Source organism: Muscardinus avellanarius (genome assembly GCF_963383645.1).
Source record: "Muscardinus avellanarius genome assembly, chromosome: 3".
Taxonomy (NCBI): Eukaryota; Metazoa; Chordata; class Mammalia; order Rodentia; family Gliridae; genus Muscardinus; species Muscardinus avellanarius.
Genome location: NC_137788.1, coordinates 137,974,083 through 137,989,046, shown reverse-complemented (window position 1 = coordinate 137,989,046; position 14,964 = coordinate 137,974,083).

Sequence of the window (14,964 nt, the reverse complement as noted above, 5' to 3'; positions counted from 1 at the left end):
TACCAGAAGCTTTTAACAGCACAGAGAGGGAGCATTTTCCTGAAGACTGCACTGCTAGGCACCATGCTGATATGCTAAACAGGCAGATATTTTAATCAATGCCTAGGACCCTAAAATAAGCTCAAAAGATATTGAGATTTTATTTTAAATGAATTATTCATGGACCATACAGCAAATTAAAAATAATGTTATTGCACAATCCTCTTTTGCCAAAAAATCCTGAAAGAAAGTAACCATGGAAAGTTGAATACTTCAGTTATAACTCAGAAGAATTGAACTTTTTTTTTATTCCTAGCTTCATCCCTCACTCATAGTTTACTTTCACAGATCACCGAAAGCTCCTGTGTCTACATGTGCTAGATTGTAGAGACACTTCATTAAATATAATGTGGACCTAATAACATAAAAAGCAACCTGTGAACCACACAATCCATTTTTCTTCTGACTTTGCTATCAAGAGATATTTTATAAGAGAACATTGTCTGCCAGGTCAGCCCTGACTATCCCCTGCTTCCTTAATTAGCTATTATAGACTATTTACACATTTTCCTTTACCCTGAGAGAGCAATTCTCTGGAAGCACAACTCCAACAGGCAAGCACAGTTGGATTAGGAGGTAAAGACACTGTAATCGGAGCCAGGAGACCAAGACTTGGTTTCCAGTTGAGCTTGTTTTTACTACTTGAGCCATTTCTAAAGCAGATAGGCTCTGAGTGCCACTGAGGCACAAGGGGTAGCTCAGTGGTTACAGATGAAGCTGAAATACTGATTCCCTTAAGCCTTGCACCAGCTGAGTGAAGGTGGGGACAGCTGGATCCTCCAAGCCTCTTGATCACAAACAGACTCAACAGTGTGCCTCGGGATGCTGCAAAAATATTATCAGTTTCTGCACGATCCATGATATTAAAAACACTAGGTTGTCTAACATTGGAATTTCTCAGTCAGTCTAAAAATATAAGGGCTGAAATAGGATTAGAACTTTGAAAAGCTTGCTGTGAACACAGTGACAACTTGCCCCTCTTGGGTTTCCTGTCCTGGTCTCACTTTCCTTCCGTCCATTTCCACAGAGCCATCGTAGAGATGATTTTAAACACATTTTTCCCCCCTGAATCCTACCAGTGAGGCTTGTGGTCTACAGGAAAAAGTCTAAATGTGGCCTATAGGCTTTGTGTTACTCGAGCCTGCACCCATTCATTAGACTCATCTTTGTGTAGACACAAAGCCTTACAGCAATATCACACTGGTGGCTTCTAGCTCCTCCTTAGACACTGCATGCTGTGTGTGTGTGTGTGTGTGTGTGTGTGTGTGTGTGTGTGTGTGTGAGTTATTGGGTATGGAATCCAGGAATATTCTGCTTCTAAGTTAACTGCCCAGCCCAATTTAATTTTATGATTTTTAAAAAATTTTTATTTTGAAGCAGGGTCTCGCTAAGTTGCTGAGGCTGGCTGCAAACTTGTGATCCTCCCGTATCAGCCTCCCAAGTGCTGGGATTACAGGCCTGCGCCACCAGCCCTGCTTACTGCATACTTTTTCATGCCTCTATGCCTTTGCTCAAGGTGTGCCCTTTGATTAAAATGCACATGACAAATAAATTCCAAACCCTCTTTCATACTTCAATGCTTCTAGGAAGTTTTCCCCTGCCCCACCACTCCATTCTCACAGAGTCAATTGTTTTCTGTCTATCTTAAGCACACTCCTGTGATTTTACTTATTTCCATGATGTGATTTGTAGGGCTACCTCCCCCCACGAGGGCGGGAAACACGCCTTATTTGCCTCAGTGATTCCGAGGGCTGGCACCAGAGGCACTGGGGTAACGTTTGCTGGGCAGATGGACACACCAACAGATGGTTGAATGGATGGATGAATCTGAGTTAATGTGGTCTTATTTACCAAGTCTCAAAAGTGGTGCAAGAGCTTGAAGAATAAAAAGAAGTATTAATTTTACCTAGTGAACACTCATTTGGTACTAGGCATGCCACACATTTTCCTTTCCTATTCATTTCCCATTTCTCCAAGGGGATCCTAAGTTACCAACATCCATGCCAGTGAGGCATGCCATAGATAGCATGAAACTTGATTCTCCTCAGATTTTGTATTTTAAGTGTCAGGTCTTGAAGACAAGTCCAACCACCTTTTATACCAGGCGTCCTCTTGGGAGCAACATTATTTAATGGGTGGCTGGTTATGACCATGTGGAGATTAAGATTTGTTGGAAAAAAAACCAAAGGACTGCTCCCCTTCTAATCTCGGGAGGCATTCATATGAATTAATAAGAATTCTCCCTTATCTTTACCTCAAAACTCATCTTGCCTGAGGAAAGTAAGTGGGGGGAGGTGGGGACAGAACGGCTGATTCTAATTCAAAGCATCATCACTGGATAGAATAGTGGAGTTTAATTTAGGGATTTGGGTTTTTTTGAGTGACTGTAAAAAAGAAAAAAAAAGTGGTTACTACACAGAAGAAAAATAGCAGAACGAAATGGAGCTTTCAGAATGAACCAGATTTATCTTTCTACTTTATTCTTTTCTCCTCAGCACGGGGATGCAAGAACTACGGTGACTGTGATGCTCTTTTCCCTACTGCCATTCTCCTCAAAATCAAAGGCACCCAATCGTGGAGATGTATCTGGCTAGTGAAATAGGACTTTCTGCCACCAAGTTAAGCTGCATGTGACACTCCGAAAAGGAAGCCCTCTTCAGCTCAGTCTTCACGATGGCATGTTCTGGACAATAGGGAACTCTTCGAAGCTTACGGGCTCTTGCTTTCAGGAAGCACATTTTACTACATAACCAGAAGAGTGTCTTTTTGAGTTTGGGCTTCCTAACCTTGAGAAGGAGTTGACGTGCTTCTTCACGGAGTGTGAAGTGAGCAGATGGTGTTGTCTCACTCCAATTTGTTTTGCATGGACTGAAGAGAAGGGTGTGGGGGAAGGAATAAATATGTTCTATTCCGGAATTCTATTTTTTTTTTTTTTTTTTTTTTTTTTTTTTTTTTTTTTTTTTTTTTTTTTTAGGCATAATATTTGCGTTTATTATAAATTGAAGACAAATATAGATATATGTTAAAACACATATTTAAGTGGCAGAACAAATAAATGTAATTATAGCCATAGCCTTAACAAAAATCTTACTTGTTAGTATATACTTCTGTTACAGCTAAGGTTTATAAAATTATACTACAGAGAGATGTTTTATTCAGCACTGTATTTGGGCTTGAGTTCTTTTGTCTTCTGTCTGAAAAACTCAGCTTCCATAGAAAATGGTCATTTTGACGGCAGCTATTTCTGGTTAGGTGCTGCCACTAAGGATATTTGTCCAAATAGGAGGTGCAAAAATATTCTGACTGCTACTGGCTAATCTGTATCCCTTTACAGCTATTAATGACAACTTGAATATTAGCTTAAGATGTCACACCAGTGTTATGGTTATTTCAAAAAGAGTTTTTATTTAATAATATGCACCTCTCTTTTACTCTTGTAGTATGAAAGATAATTAACAGGTTTTATCTGTGGGTCAGTTGGGAAACTGTTTTATTCATGGACAAAAAATAACAGAGAATAAAGAATTTCAGACTTTGCCATCTCATGATTGTCCCTTCCACTGCTATGGAATTTGATTTAATGTATTCCCAGCCCTAGACACCAGTCACTGTTTCAATATTAGAAATTCTAGAAGTATGATCTTGCTATGGTTTTACCCCAAGGACAAGATGATGCACAACTCTGCTATATTTGATGTTTTTATTTTCTCGGGTACTGTTTGCAATCACCAAGAAGAGGACATGGTAATTTATGTTACTCTTTTTTTGAAATATTTTTTTTTTTTTTTTTTTTTTTTTTTGTTTTTTTTGTTTTTTTTTTTTTAATTTATTTTTTATTGGTGCAATGTATTCATACATCATAGTGGTATAAATAAGATACTTTTGTAGACATACATGCACACATCGCCCAGTTAGCCCCTACCCGATCCCCACCCCATTCCCTCCCCATCCCTCCTTCCCACGCTTGGCTTAGTGGTTGACATCTAGTATTATAGCAATTTATACAATATTAACATTGATAATCTCACATAACAGTTTCATTTGTCTGGTACCAAACTTTTGATGACTTAAAGATAATATTTTAATATTTCTTTTTGCTTTCTTTCTTACCAGAGAATATTTTTTTTCTTTTTTTTTTTAGGTGAAACTATCATACATTTATTTATTTATTTTTCAGAAAAAAAATCTATCCTGATATGGAATATGGGCTCTAGATACCCAAAACAGTCTCAAAGAAGAACAAAGCTAGAAGATGTATATTTTCTGATTTCAAACCATATAAAGCTACAATAATTGAAACAGTGTAGTACTGTTCTAAAGGCAGATATATAAACCATTGGAGCTAAATAAAAGCCTAGAGATAAATTCTTCCATACATTGTCAAGTTATTTTTGACAAGGTTTCCATGAACTTTTGGTGGAGGAAATACTAGTCTTTTAACTAAATATTGTTGAAAAATAATAATAAATGAAAAATAATAAAATTGGACCCTTACCTAACACATATACAAATATTAACTCAAAATAGATAAAGGACCTAAATATAAATCTTAATACTATCAGCTTTTAGAAGAAAATCTGGGTCATAAAACCTCACAACATTGAAATTGGAAGTGATTTCTTGGATATGATTTCAATGGCACAGGCAACAAAAGGGTAAATAAACTCCCTTAAAAAATAAAAAAATATTGTATATCCAAAGACAATGTAAACAGAGTTAAAAGTTACTGATGCTCTTCCAAGAGTTCCTCCTATGACCCATTTCTCCCTAACTCTCACATATTAGGGAAAGCATCTGATTTCTTATTTTTTGTGCCTGACTAATCTCACTTAGCATAATGTCCTCCAGCTCCATCCATTTCCCTGAAAATGATGTAATTGAGTTTTTTTTGATGGCTGAGTAAAATTCCATTGTGTACATATCCCACAGTTTTGTAATCCATTCATCTGTTGATGGACATCTTGGCTGGTTCCATAGTTTGGCTATGGTGAATTGTGCAGCTATGAACATAGATACACATGCATTAGTTTGATAGTTTGGTTTCTTTTCTTTTGGGTAGATACCCAACAGTGGTATTGCTGGATCAAATGGTAGATTTGTTCCCATTCTTCTGAGGATTCTCCATACTGTTTTCCAAAGTGGTTGCACTAATTTGCAATCCCACCAACAATGTCTTAGAGTTCCCACTTCTCCACATCCTCGCCAGCATCTGTTGTTGTTTGTGTTTTGAATGATGGCCATTCTAGTTGGAGTTAGGTGAAATCTCAGGGTAGTTTTGATTTGCATCTCTCTGATTGCCAGTGATGTTGAGCATTTTTTCATGCATTTATTGGCCATTTGAATTTCTTCTTTTGTGAAGTGTCTATTTAGTTCATTTGCCCATTTTGTTATTGGATGTTTTGTTTTCTTAGTGTTGAGTTTCTTGAGTTCTCTGTATATTCTAGATATTAGTCCTCTATCAGTGGTGTAGGTGGCAAAAATCTTCTCCCATTCTGTTGGCTCTCGATTGAGAATCTTGATAGTTTCCTTTGCTGAACAGAAGCTCTTCAGTTTCATGCAATCCCATGTATTGATTCTCCTTTTAATTTGTTGTGCTTTTGGGGTCTTGTTGAGGAAATGTTTGTCTGTGCCTATGTGTTGTAGTGTTGGACCTATGCCCTCTTCAAGGAGCTTCAAAGTCTCTGGTTTAATTTCCAAGTCTTTGATCCATCGTGAGTTGACTTTTGTACAGGGTGAAAAAGTGGGATTAACATCCAATTTTCTGCATATGGTTAACCAGTTTTGCCAACACCATTTGTTAAAGAGGCTATCTTTTTTCCAGTGTATGTTTTTGGCCCCTTTGTCAAAAATCAATTGGCTGAAAGTGTGTGGACTTGTTTCTGGGTCTTCTATTCTGCTCCATTGGTCTATATATCTGTTCTTTTGCCAGTACCATGCTGTTTTTATTACAATGGCTTTGTAGTATAGTTTAAAGTCAGGTATTGTGATTCCTCCTGCGTGGTTTTTGTTGCTGAGAACTACCTTGGCTATTCTGGGCTTTTTGTTATTCCAGATAAATTTAAGGACTGATTTTTCTATGTCTGTGAGGAATGATCTTGGTAGTTTAATGGGCATTGCATTAAATCTGTAGATCAGTTTTGGGAGTATGGCCATTTTAATAATATTTATTCTGCCAATCCATGAACATGGAAGGTCTTTCCATCTTCTAAGATCTTCTTCGATTTCTTTTTTCAGTGTTTTATAATTTTCTTTGTAGAGATCTTTTACCTCCTTGGTCAAGTTTATTCCTAGGTATTTTATTTTTTTGTGGGAGATCCTGAGTGGAAGTGTTTTCTGAATTTCTTTTTCAGTGGATTTATGGTTGGTGTACAGGAAAGCTTCTGATTTTTTAAGATTGATTTTGTATCCAGATACCTTGCTGAATTTGTTGATCAGTTCTATAAGCCTTTTGGTTGAGTTTGTTGGGTTTTCTAAGTATAGTATCATGTCATCTGCAAATAGTGAAAGCTTGAGTTCTTCTTTTCCTATTTGTACTCCTTTGATTTCCTTTTCTTGCCTTATTGCTCTGGCTAGAGTCTCTAGTACTATATTGAAGAGAAGTGGTGATAGTGGACATCCTTGTCTCGTTCCAGTTTTTAGGGGGAATTCTTGAAGTTTTTCCCCATTTAATATGATGTTGGCAGTGGGCTTATTGTAGATTGCCTTAATAATGTTGAGATATGTTCCTTCTATTCCAATTCTCTGCAGTGTTTTTATCATAAATGGATGTTGAATTTTATCAAATGCTTTTTCAGCATCTATTGAGATGATCATGTGGTTTTTGTCTTTGATTCTGTTTATATGATGAATTACATGGATTGATTTTCGTATATTGAACCAGCCTTGCATCCCTGGGATGAACCCTACCTGGTCATGGTGAATGATTTTCTTGATGTGGTTTTGAATGCGTGTTGCTAGTATTTTGTTTAATAGTTTTGCATCCAAGTTCATCAGAGATATAGGCCTGTAGTTTTCCTTCCTTGAACTGTCTTTATTCGGTTTGGGTATTAGTGTGATGTTGGCTTCATAGAATGTATTTGGGAGAGTCCCGGTTTTTTCTATTTCCCGAAATAGTTTGAGTAGTATTGGGATTAGTTCTCCTATAAAGGTTTTATAGAATTCACTTGGGAAACCATCTGGTCCTGGGCTTTTCTTTGATGGTAAGCTCTTTATTGCTGTTTCAATCTCTTTAATTGTTATTGGTTGGTTTAAGTGTTCTATATCTTCTTGACTCAGTTTAGGAAGGTTGTATTTATCTAGGAAGTTGTCGATTTCCTCCAGGTTTTCCATTTTGTTGGAGTATAGTTTTTCAAAGTAGTTTCTGATAATCCTCTGGATTTCTACGCTGTCAGTAGTAATGTCTCCTTTTTCATCCCTTATCTTCATAATTTGGGTTGATTCTCTCTTTTTTTTAGTTAGGTTGGCTAATGGTTTATCAATCTTGTTAATTTTTTCAAGAAACCAGCTTTTAGTTTTGTTGATTTTCTGTATTGTTTTTTTATTCTCTATTTCGTTAATTTCTGCTCTAATTTTAATAATTTCCCGTCTTCTGCTGGCTTTGGGGTTCAATTGTTCCTGCTTTTCAAGGGCTTTGAGGTGTGTCATAAGGCTATTTATTTGAAGATTTTCTGTTTTTCTTATGTGAGCACTCAGTGCTATAAATTTTCCTCTTAATACTGCCTTCAAAGTGTCCCAGAGGTTTTGATATGTTGTTTCTTTATTTTCATTTGTTTCTAGAAATTTCTTGATTTCACCTCTTACATCTTCTATGACCCATTCTTCATTCAGAAGTGTGGTGTTCAGTCTCCACATGTTTATGTTGTTTCTCTGAGTCTTCTTATAGTTGATTTCTAGTTTTATTCCATTATGGTCTGAAATGACACAGGGAAGTATGTAACATTTTTTAAATTTGCTAGTGCTCATTTTGTGTCCCAGGATGTGATCTATTTTGGAGAAGGTTCCATGAGCAGCTGAGAAAAATGTAAACTCTGCTGTAGTTGGGTGAAATATTCTATATGAGTCCAACAGGTCCATTTGGTTAATGGTGTTCTTTAGTTCTGAGACATCTTTACTGACCCTTTGTCTGGAAGATCGGTCTAGTATTGTGAGAGGTGTGTTGAAGTCTCCCAGTATTATTGTGTTGGGATTTATGTGTGACTTCATATCACAAAGAGTTTGATTTATGAAAGTAGCTGCCCCTATGTTTGGGGCATAGATGTTGATTATTGTTATTTCCTCTTGCTGGACTATTCCTTTTACCAGTAAGATGTGACCTTCTTTGTCTCTTCTAATAAGTTTGGGTTTGAAGTCTAACTTGTCTGATATCATAGTTGCTACTCCTGCTTGTCTTCGAGTACCATTAGCATGGATTACCTTGCTCCAGCCCTTTACCTTGAGTTTGTTCCTATCTTTACTTGTAAGGTGTGTTTCTTGTAAGCAGCAGATGGATGGATTCTGGCTTTTAATCCATTTTGCCACTTTATGTCTTTTTATTGGGGAGTTGAGGCCGTTTACATTAAGTGTGATTATAGAGAGATAATTTTTAATTCCCAACATGTTAAGATCTTATTTCTGTTTAAGATACTGTTTATTCTTCTTTGCTTAGTTGTCTGCTGGATGGGAATTCTTGTTTCTTTGGTTCTGGCGTGTATTACCCATTTCCTCTTTGCAGTTAATCTCCTTGAGTATTTTCTCTAGCGCTGGTTTTGAAGACATAAATTCCTTCAGTTGCTGTTTGTCATGGAAGCTTCTTATTTCCCCATCTAATTTGATGGATAGTTTTGCTGGGTAGGAAATTTTTGGCTGGAAGTTGTGTTCTTTCAGAGTTTGGAATATGTTACTCCAAGCCCTTCTGGCTTTCATAACTTGGTTTGGGAAGTCTGGAGTGATTCTAATTGGTTTGCCTCTGTATGTCACGTGGCCTTTTGTTTTTGTTGCCTTTAAGATTCTCTCCTTGGCTTCCACATTAGTCATTTTGACAATTATGTGGCGTGGGGATCCTCTTCTCTGATCCTGTCTAAAGGGAGTTCTATAAGTTTCCTGGATCTGTGTATCGACCTCTTGCTCTATGTTTGGAAAATTTTCTGCTATTACTTCCTTGAAGAGATTGTTGATCCCTTTGGTTTCACCTTCTTTTCCCTCCTCTATTCCAATTATTCTTAGGTTAGCTCTCTTGAACTGGGCCCATATTTCTTCAATGTCAGATTCCTGCTGTCGGGTTTTTTTTTCTAAATTAGAAACTATGCGTTCATTTTTAGAATGATCATCTTCAAGGAGCGAGATTCTATTCTCCATGTGGTCTAATCTGTTGTTTATACTTTGGATTGAGGCCTTTACTTCATTAATTGCATCCTTTATCTCTTTTTGACTCTCTCTAAATTCTTTTCGAAAGTCCTCTATTATTTCTAAAGTTATTTTCCTAATTTGATCTTCTAGAGATCTTTGGATTTCTGTGTTATCAGATTCTGATGTTGTGGGGTTGTTGGCATTCACTGCTCCATTGTTATTTCTCTTTCCCATGATTTTGGAAGTTTGTGCCTTCTCTGGGTTCTTCCCCGAGTCACTACGAGTTCACTTAAGATGCTCTGGATCTCGTGTCTGTGGTATCTCAGTCACCACTACTCCTTAACTGGTTTGTATCACAAAGTCTCAGACCCAGGGAGTCAATCAAGGCTGCTTAGACCGTGGGGAGTGCCAAGTTGGGCGTTCTCCAGTGGGGAGTTGTGACTATGGTATGATATCTCTGCCACTGCCACTCCCCCCCTGGGCTGCACTGCTAAAATCTCCGACCCAGGGAGACTATCTGCGCAAGTCCCTGGGAGCGCAGTACTGGGATTTTTTCCCTAGGGGTCACAATTTGACTCACGGTTATTGAGTGCGCTGATGGAGCTGTAGTGAACTTGGTGGATTCGCTGCTGCCGCCACTGGCAATATGGCACCACTGCCACGCCCTTGGCCGTGATGCGGCGTATTTCTTCTCTGGTTTTGAACTCCGCTCTGAGTCCCTGCCAGTTGTGCTGTGCTCGGCCCTTGGGAGCTTTAGATGTTCCCTGCACCAACAAAACTGCTGACTGCCGCCCGGCTGTTCAGCACCTGCTCACCTCAGCTCGCTGTCAACCGCTCCTCTCAGGCTCCTGGTGGCTGGTTGAATGGATTGGTCTAGGGCCGTCCGGTGAACTCACCACTGCCGCCAGCAGTAAGACGCTGCTTCTGCGTCCTAGGCCGCGAGGCCAAAGTACCTCCTCTCTGGATTTGAGCTCTGTTTTGAGTCTCCCTCCTCTCTGGAGCCTGGTGCTGTTAGGGGAGATGTAGGCCGCTCCGCTCCGGCCGCTCTGCGCCCGGCTCTGGCTGCTCTGCACCGCGGGTCTGGCCACTCCGGCCGCTCCGGCCGTTCCGCAACGCGGCTCTGGCTGCTCCGACTGTTCTGGCCGCTCCGCTCCGGCTGTTCTGGCCGCTCTGCTTGGCTGCTCTGGCCGCTCCGCTCAGCTGTTCTGGCCGCTCCGCTCCGGCTGCTCCAGCCGCTCCACTCCGCGGCTCTGGCCACTCCGCGCGGCCGCTCCAGGCAATCCGCGCTGCGGCTCTGGCTGCTCCGGCTGTTCTGGCCACTCCGCTTGGCTGTTCTGGCCGCTCTACTCGGCTGCTCTGAACCGCGGCTTCGGCTGCTCTGCACCGCGGGTCTGGCCACTCCGGCCGCTCTGGCGGTTCGGCGACGCGGCAGGCCGCTCCACTCTGCGGCTCCCCCCAATCCCCGGAATTCTAAATACAACTTATCGGCACACACACACACACACACACACACACACACAGCCGCTTCACGAATACTGCTGGATTATCTACTTTTTTTGTTGTTTTATTGTTAATATACAATGCTGGATCATCTAGTTTTTAAATTGTTTTGTTGTTATTGGGGTTTTTGTTTGCTTGGTTTGGTACTAGGGATTGAACCCAGTGATGTTCTACCTCTAAGCTAAACCCCCAGACATTTATTTATTTATTTATTTATTTATTTATTTATTTATTTATGGACTGGGGATGGGACCCAGGGGCATTCTACCTCAGTGCTACACCTTCAGCCCTATTTTTTATTCTTTATTTTGAAACAGAGTCTCACTGAGTTGCGAAGGGCCTCACTAAGTAGCTGAGGCTATCCATGAACTGTGATCCACCTCTCTCAGCCTCCCAAATACTGGGATTACAAGGGTGCACCACCAACCCATTTTATTTTTCATTTTGAAACAGAGTCTCACTAAGTTGTTGAGGCTTGCCTTGAACCGGCAATCTTCCTTTCTCAGCCTCCCCAACTACTGGGATTGCAGGTGTGTGCCATGGTTCCCAGCTTATTGCTGTTTTTTGTTAGTTTGTTTTTGCTTCTGGGAATTAAACTTAGGGATTCATGCTTGGGAAGTGCATGCTATAATACTGAGCTCCGTCCACTGCCTCCATCCACTTCTCAATAAGCACCAGAGCTTCACTTAGACCACTCCAAGCTGAGAGTTATCACGTATTTCTCTTAATCTACAGGGGCCATATTCTTACTACAGCAAGACAAAGATGACAGCTAACAAAAAAAGTATTTGGATTGTTTGTCCAAGCTGATAATTGAAGGGATCTATTGTGGGTTCTTTGCAGTAATGCAAGTTAACCACCGCACATTTTTAAAATGACCAGTTGCCCTTCCCCAGGCATGTTCACCCCATTTCCAACTCTACATCCAGCACCCAACTCTACAACCCAAAGATGGCCCCAGGGAACCACGACAAAAGAGCCTGACTACTCTCATGGGAAAGCCACTAAATTCCCAAACATCCCCCAGTTGACTTTCTGTCTGACTGCTAGGAGGGTGATAGTCTAGACAAAGGCTTGTTAGTTGTGACCTTCTACTAGGGAAGCAGGTAGAAACCCCAGTCAAATAGCATACAATAAAGGGGCTCAGAGGCCTAAGAGGGGACCATCGGATCAGTCAGCTGCCACACGTACATGCTCTCGTAACACCATCTACCACCTTGACACAGCTACAGCACCTTCGTATGTCCCACCTTTTCATCCACTGCCACAAAAGCATCAGGAAGTAAGATCAATTTTGCTGATGATTTCATTGGGGAGAGGGAAGGCACAGAGGAAAGAGTGCCCATACATCATGAAAATTCCTAAAACACCATCTGTGTGAAGGTTGTGTCTCTTCAGCAGGTCTCTGTTATGTTTCATCCATAACACTCTGAATTCAGCTTGGTCCCCCTCTCCCGCACACATAATAAAGCTTTGCAGTTATTGGACCTATTGCTCCCCTGAGAAGGCAAATTAATAACCATCTATTTTATGTAAACCTACCCTCTGGGGGTTTTAGCCACACCCCAGGGGACATTGGACAAGAGCCAATATTCTCCCCAAAAGGCCACCTGACAAATACAATCTTCTTCATGTCCGTATAACAGGACATGAATTCTGGCGAAACTTCCAGAATTCACTGAAGTGTCTTCCTGCTTTTTTTTTTTTGTTGTTGTTTTTGTTTTTTGTTGTTGTTGTTTTTGGCCTGCTCCTCCCAAGTCCTTTCTCCTCTTTCCTTGACCTGCTTTCTTCTCTGCCACTCAGCAACCAAGGCTTACCTCTCAGCCCTTTGCTGCTCTGGTGGCCCCGGTTAGATGCTTTCCTCCAGCCATGTGCCGCTGCTGCCACCATTTTTTTTAATTGGAGATTGAACTAGGGCATTCAAGCTTCTTAACTATACCCCCATTGTGTTTTATTTTTTAAAATTGAAACAGGGTCTCTCTAAGTTGCGGAGGTTTAAACCCACTCCTGTCTCAGCCTCCAGTGTATTGAGATTACAGGTCTGTGTGGCCTCACCAGTTTCTTGCTGCCTCTTTGAAGGGCAAGACCGTCCTGCTTCTCTTCTACCAGGCCACTAACTGAGAGTGCTGGGTAAGGTAGCACCAAATCACTGTCCTTAAATGAGATCTTAATGTAGCATTTAAGGAACATACAGATATGTTCATCCTCTAGCACCGCTTCAAACTCCCTAGGATAGAGGCTGATAATGGTGTGACATAGTAGATCAGAGCCCAGCGCCACATCCCTCTGCCGATGCTGCCAACGTTCCCTGTTGCATCTGGCACTTGAACCACCTTGCAGCTACCATTTGGATCTGGCTCTGCCTATTGAAGGGCATCTTTGGAACTAGGGCCCAGTCACTGGACCTGGCAATTAGTCCAGCTGATGCTCTTTTTCACCCCCTCTTTCGACACAGGTGGCCTTGCCTTTCCACAGCTGTGACAAGGCTTCTGCTGGGAACTGTGTGGTGGGCATCTCCTGCCCCATCCAGCCACTAACGTGGCACCAATCACATTAAGGTTCTCAAGAGACATGAACTTACACAGGTTTGCCAAGTGTCTAATATTGAACCAGACAATCTGGCATTTTAGCTTTCTGTCTAGTTAAAAAAAAATTTAAAGGAGACATATTTATGAATTGCTATTATAAGGTAAAAACTATTTCTAAAATATGCATATGTAAACCTACCAATGATAAACACAAAACATTTTATATAGGCAGATAATTTATTTAAGTCAAACAACTTTTACATTACTTCCTTTTCTCCCCGACTCTCATTTAGATCTGGTACTTTTGTAGAAAAACCTAGAAGTCTAAATTATTGTAAAATGCAGAGCCCCCCCCACCCTTTTTACTTTAAAAATGGCTAAAAAGTATCTCTGTAACTTTTCAAAATAAAGGCTACAAATTGGGCAGATATATGGATAGCAGAACTGTGTATTCAACCAACTCTTGAGAACTATTTTGTACTTTTAGTTTTCAAGCCAGGTTGTGGTGGTGCACGCTTATAATCCCAGTACTTGGAAGGCCAAGACAGGAGGATCCCAGGTTTGCAGCTGGCCTTAGATGCTTATCCAATTCCTTTGCAACTTGGTGAGACCCTCTTTTTTTTTTTTTTTTTTTTTTTGCTGGTTTGGGGATAGAACCCAGAGGCATCTGACCTCCAAGCTACACCCCCTGCCCAATTTTTTATTCTTTATTTTGAAACGGTCTCACTGAATTGCAGAGGGCCTCACTAAGTAGTGGAGGCTGTCTGCGAACCATGATCCTCCAGTCTCAGCCTCCCAAATGCTGGGATTACAAGCGTGCGCCACCACGCTGGGCCGAGAGACCCTGTTTAAAAAGGGGGGAAGGGCTGAGGAGTAGCTCAGAGGTAGAATGCCCCTGGCTTCAAACCCCAGTAACACAGAAAAAAAAGTTTTCAGCAGAATAAAAAAATGTGATCTCCCTGGAATTTGTCTCTTAATCTTAAAAATACAGATGGGTTTCAAAGGACATTTAACCATGATTTTCATTCCTTTTCACTTAATAATGTATTTTAAAAGTGCTACTTGATATCTAGGAGAACCTCATGAATTCTTTTAACAATTTCCCATTTTGAACTAAGAGCTTGTTTGCCAAAAAGAGTTGGAACCTACAAAGCCTTGGGACCATATTAAACTATACCTTTTTTTTTTTTAATTTTGAAAGCTTGCCAGAGTATTGTCTTCTCTAGTTTATAAATTTTTCCTATTTTTTCCTCACTTACCAATTGAATACAAGTTAAAAGGTCACATCTTTCTCATCTCATCACCAAAGTAAACATTTCTCCAATTACCCATAAAGGGCAGATGTTTCCAAGGAATTATTTATTGTTTATTAGCAGAAAGCAAAGGCTATAAGAGAAAGCTCTATTTCACACACATGAATTCTTGGCAATAACATTTAAGTAGCCCTAAGTTTTGTTTGGGGGGATAAAATGAAGGAGAAGAATAGAAATCATGCCACATTCACAGTACTTCTAAGAATTTCGTACCAACTAAACCCCTAAAGTATCTTTCAGTAGTGGATCTGAGGACTTGC